This window comes from Microtus ochrogaster, chromosome 5, assembly GCF_000317375.1.
Source record: "Microtus ochrogaster isolate Prairie Vole_2 chromosome 5, MicOch1.0, whole genome shotgun sequence".
NCBI classification, from domain to species: domain Eukaryota; kingdom Metazoa; phylum Chordata; class Mammalia; order Rodentia; family Cricetidae; genus Microtus; species Microtus ochrogaster.
The window spans coordinates 75323878-75329419 of NC_022012.1; the positions used below are offsets into that span (position 1 = coordinate 75323878).

The 5542-nt window shown below is 55.0% G+C and overlaps 1 protein-coding gene across 10 annotated transcripts in view; it reads right to left on the bottom strand.

The window, feature by feature from the left end:
- The window catches only part of Megf11 (multiple EGF like domains 11), a 328437-nt gene extending 323411 nt beyond the window's left edge, over positions 1 to 5026 (bottom strand). For 5 of the 10 annotated variants that reach the window (XM_026779412.1, XM_026779411.1, XM_026779416.1 and 2 more), the window contains exon 1: positions 4853 to 5026. The gene's annotated coding sequence lies outside the window, so the exon portion shown is untranslated. The remainder of the gene's footprint in view (positions 1 to 4852) is intronic. The other 5 variants (XM_026779413.1, XM_026779420.1, XM_026779417.1 and 2 more) reach the window with 1 other exon arrangement.
- Between the last annotated feature and the right edge of the window lie 516 nt (positions 5027 to 5542).

The window sequence follows — 5542 nt, forward strand, 5'->3', positions numbered from 1 at the left end:
CTATTGTAGACCAGGCTGGCCTCAAACTCACAGAGATCCACCTGCCTCTGCCTCCAGAGTACTGGGATTAAAGGCGTACACCACCATGCCCAGTTCTATTTTTCGTTTTCCTTTTTTCTTTTTTCTCCTTTGTTCCTTCAGAACACCTTTTGTGCAAACTGTCAGATGAAGCACAGAATCAGGAGAACCATCTTGCTGTCCCTTCTTTCTTCCCTCCCTTTCTTCTTCCCTTCCTTTTTCCTTCTATTCTTTCCTCCCTCCCTTCCTCTCTTCCTCCCTCCCCACCTTGGTGTTGAGACAGGGTCTCACAGAGTACAAACTCTCCTTGAACTTGCAGCTTAGTGGAGGATGACCTTGAACTTCTGATCCCCACCCCCACCCCCCAGCCTCCACCTCCTGAATGCTGAAATTACAGGCCTGGGCCACCACACCTGGTTTGTTCGGTGCTGAGTCTCAAACTCAGGAGCACGCACTCTACTAGCTGAACCGCCCACCTCCTAACCTGCTTCCTTTCTTTTTAACGAAGACACACCTTTCTGGACAATGACCACCCTGGCCATGAAAGTTTTATGAGGGGCTCAGAGAGTGGATGACACCTTCTCAATTATAACGCCACTCTAATAAACCCCTACAGAGCCACGGGGCACAGAAGTCTGAAGCTAACGTGACACCTATTTATTCCCTAATTACATGACAATATATTCTCTGTGTGTGTGCTGATGAAGATAAAATATTCTTTTAATTCTACGGCCACCTGGGGGGTGAGGGGGATGGGACCGCATATAAACTTGTCCTGGGAGTCCCTGGTGCTAAATCACAGCCTTGTCCCAGCCCCCACTCCAGTAGCGTCTTCAGGAAAATCAGTCTCTTTCCTCAGTTCTCCACACCTGAAGTGTGGTTCCCACAGTGAGAGCATCAGCATGGCTGGAAGCAGGATGGAAATGGCAATTAGCAAGGCCACTCCAGGCCCACTGAATCAGAAGCCAAGGCTGCAGCTTAGGAGCTGTGTTGCTATAAGACCTTTCCCAATGGAAGCATGACCCCTACTGAATCCCAGACAGAAAGAAGGGCTTCAGTCTTTTGTGAGATTTGCTTTGTTTCTTTGTTTGGTTGGTTTTGGTTGTTTGTTTGGTATTTTTCAAGACAGGGTTTCTGTGTACTCCAGGCTGGCCTGGAACTCAGAGATCTGCCTGTCTCCACCTCCTGAGTGCTAACATTAAAGGCATGCACCCCCACCGTCCTATTTTGTTTTGTTTTTTTCTGAGAGAGGTTTCATTTTTATGTTTGTTTACTTATGTGTGTGCATGCGTGCATAGATGTATGGTGATACATGCACACATGTGCAAGTGTGCATGCAGAAGCTGGGGGCCAACCTTAGGTGTCATCCTCAGGAGCTAGCCACCTTGTTGTTGAGGCTGGGTCTTTCTATGGGACCTGGGACTCACCCACGAGGCTAGACTGGCTGTCCAGTGAGTTCCAGGGAGCCTCCTGTCTCTACCTCCTCAGCAGTGGGGTTACAAAGCACATACTGCCGTACTCAGCTTCTCATGAGGGCTCTGAAAATTACACTCCTCAGGCTTCCATAGTAGGCACTTTCCTCACCGGGCCACCTCTCCAGCTCAGAAGAGCATTTTAACTTAAATGGGACATAGGCATGCTGGATTCTATAGCAACTGAGTCCCTCTGACTACACAGCCGTCTTCGGACTCAAGGTCTGCTTACCCATCTGTCCAGTGGGGCTCCAGAGCTTGCCACGCAGCTGTGGGTGCTGGAGTTTCAGAAGTACGTAGTCACCTGGCAGCGGTCTCTATGGAGACCTAGCAAGATCTCTTGTCGATAGTCACCAACTGCCTCCTACCATGCTCTGACCAGCAGAAACTCTACAGGGCAGCTCTCCAGAGCCACTTATAAGGTCAGCAATACAGCCCTCCTGGGTCACCCCTGGCAACCAGTAGACTTTCCAAACCACATAACCGACTGTTTCAAACCTTGTCACCACGGACCCCTGAGCCACTTGAGGGGAGGTTGGGGTCATTTGTTATACTGCTAGCCATTCTACAGATGTCCTTTATATACATGCCTCCTCCTTGCAACTAGACTGTAAGCATAGGAGGGTAGGACCAAGGCAATCAGCATAATGAGCTGGGGATGCTCCCTGTCTGATCAGGGCTGGGTCCCTGGGCCCAAGGCTGAGCTGCAGAACTAACTGCTGACCAAATGTTCTTACGAGGAGAAATGCCCAACTCATACAAAGCCCAGAACAGCCAAGCACCTAGATTCTATCACATGTGTGTATGTATGTTCTGGGAGCAAGGGTGCAGGCCATGGCAAGACTGTGAAGGTCAGAGGGCAAATCAGCTCTCCTCCCACCATTTGATTTTCCAGCCTCGAACTCAGGTTATCAGGCTTGGCGGCAAGCACCCTCCCCTGGCTGAGCCATCTCCTCTGCCAGCACCTAGAGTCTAAAAGTGAAGCTGGGAAGGAGCAGAGGAATGCCTGAAACCTGGGAGGGGGGCAGTGAGCAGGAGGAAAGGAGGTAATCACAGCTTCCACAGCTGTGTCCCTGGCCCTAGGGTCACCGAGTTCTGCCTTCAGAGTGAAGGCTCACCTTTCACTTCCATAGAGGTAGAGGAGCTGTGGGCCAGAGGCTGAACTTGAGTTCTCCTTGGCCCTGGCTCTCAAGTCCTTGGCCCGCGAGACTCTACTGCCTGGGGTTAGCAGTAAAGCCCTTCTCCTCCAGTGGCTACGTTCAGGAAGCTCACTCGACATCCTGCAGGAATGGTTTCCCCTCAGAATACCTGCCTTCGGCTGCTTCACAGACCACCCGAGAGCCAGGTCGGTGGCACTTAAAAGCCGACACAGTGCGCGCACAAACTGCAGACCATAGACATGGCTACTCTTAGGAGATGCTGGATATCGGGTGTGCTGCCTCTAACCTGCCAAACCTCTTGGCCCTCCAGCCTGTTCATTCTGCAGTGCAGTGGCCTAACTGGGAACACCTGCCTCGCGCTAAGAAAGTGATGAAGTCAGTAAGGAAAGCTAGAAAATGTTCCTAGCCCTTTGGCAGGAAGACAGGATTACTTCCCCCTTTCCCCTTAGCCAGCTCTAAGCGAGTCCCTTTGCTTCTCTGGGCTTCAGACGGCTGATCTGTAGAATGGGAGGAAAAGGGAAGGACTGCGGTTATAAGCTTCGAGTTTCTAGCCGTTTAAACAGTATATGAGCAACACGGAGAGCCCGGTGCTTGATATACACCGCAGGGAAATCCGCCGAAGGAGCAGAAGGTGAGGAGCCGCAACCTAGGCTGGGGGTTAATGTCAATGTCCTGGAGCACTGAACCCAACCTACTGATCGGGAGCAACCGCTGGTAGGCGATCCTCCACGCAAGGACCTTCACTTGTTTTGCCACCTCTAAACCTGCGCTAAGCCTCACAAGAGACCATTTCGGATTGCAGTCCAACAAAGACTGGAGAAAGACAGGGAAGCGGTGAGGGTCGGCGAATCCAGCCTCTGGACTCCAGGAGCCAAAACTGCCACCCGGGACAGGCTCAGGCAGTCCCGGCCGCCTGCCGCGCGCCACCACCTGGTCAGGACATTAACCCCAGTTTCCCCAGCTGAGTGATGGGAGCGAAGGCGCCCAGCACAAGTAACCTAGCCACAGAGAGCTGGGATGGCCGGGAGCCCTAACCTCCAGATAAGCATCCTCTAAACCCTCGGGAGGCCCTGCTCTATTGGCTTCCGGAGGGGCGAGGAGTGGGAGAGCTTGATCCTAGTCACTTGGAGCATCACCAGTCCGAAAGGAGGCCGACTGGCCTCACGGCAGGGGCTCGCGGGGACAGATCCCGAGACGCGGCGACAGTGGGATGGAGCGTGGGAGTCAGTTCCAGGAAAAAGCAGCTGGGGCTCAGGGGCTCTGCGACCCGCTACGCCGAGATCCGGCGCTCCCGGACTGCAAACGGATGATGGCTCCGTCCCATTAGCGACCTTGATCCTCGCAAGGAACGATTCTTACCTATTTTTAAGTCTTTTTTTTTCCCTACAAATTAAAAGAATAAATCAAGTCTAAGAGGAAGGTGGCCCCGCAGGGCAGCCACGAGGACCACCCGTGTTCCCACCTACAACACTACTGTCCGCGATTGGGAGAGAAGTTAGGAACTTCGGGACAGTCACCCACGAGTGCAAGAGGAGTGACTCGCTTCTCTTTTAACTTTGGGTGTTGAGGCCGCTGCCGAGGGTTGGAGGGATGTCACCGGGGGCAACCCACAGGACTGCAAAGCATCCTGATTCCCTCAGAGAGAGTGGGGGGTCGGGATAAGAAAAAGTAGAGTGAGTCCAGGTTGCGCAGGGCACAAGCTGGGCTTGGGCTCCGCGGGGACCTGTGCGCAGCCCCGAAGCTCTGCGTCGGTTCCCGGGTGGGAAAGACGCGGTGCCGGGCGCAAGTTCCGCACATCTGGGGTGGCTCCCTGTCGGGAGTTCCCAGATACATGCAGAGCTGGCAGGTTCCTGCTCCCGGACACCCGCGCCGTGACTCTAGGGTCTTTCCCCGCACGTGGAGGCGGCGGCCGCTGCGTACAGACTGCGGTCGGAGGACGCGTGCCTGGCCCACTCTGGCGCTCTCCTCATCTCGCACGGACCCCAGGGCGCTCCAGCAAGCCCAGCCATCACCTGCCTCTCTCCAAACCCGCCTCCCAGAGCCCGGACCCGGCCGGAGCAGCCTGGGGATCCACCGAGCTGGTGGAAAGTTAGTCTTGAAGCTGCAAAGCCTCTTCCCCTGGACTGGAACCCACACCCCGGCCCAATGCACCCACAGTGCTCCGAGGCTCCTGGTCCCCGCGGACCCCACCCAACCATCTACCTGCTTCCGCGGCGTGCCCAGGGCTCGGGCCAGCCAGTCCCACGGTCCTGTGCTCCGGAGCCGGAGAGGCTTCAGGTTCCCCGGCAGGAGCGCGAGCTGCGAACAGCCCTGAGCCGGGCAACCGGCTCCGGGCACTGAGAGCGAGTGAGCGAGCTGGAGGCTGGAGCCGCTGCGACTGCTGCCTCGGCAGCCCCCACCTCCTGCGTCCCTCGGCCCCTCCCTCTTCCCTCCCCCCTGCGCTCTCCCTCCTCCCACCTCCTTCTTCCCTCTTTGGTCCTTCAGACCCAGCGATCGCGTGCGTTTGCTCGCTCCTTTTTCTGGCTTTCTCTCTGCCGGTTGCCTTCTTTTATTCACTCGGTTCTCTCTCACTTTCCTACTTTACATCCACCCTTCTCGCTCTTTTACCGGTTTTTTTTACCCTTCCCTCTTTTCTGTATTTCCCTTCCTTGTAATCTCTCGCATCGATTCCCTTCTCCCCTTTTTTCCTCCTGGATCAGAGTGGCCTCCGCATCTATTCTTTCTAGAAGCTCCGGATCGGGGAGCCAGCCAGGATCGAAGGGAACCAGGAATATCTCCAAACTGCTGAGGATAGAGACCCAGAAAAGGCAAGAAAAGAGAAGAACTCAGTGTGCAGAAGAACCAGCTGCTCTGAGCCACGCGCTGGTGAAGTGCAGACTTTGACGCCCCAGA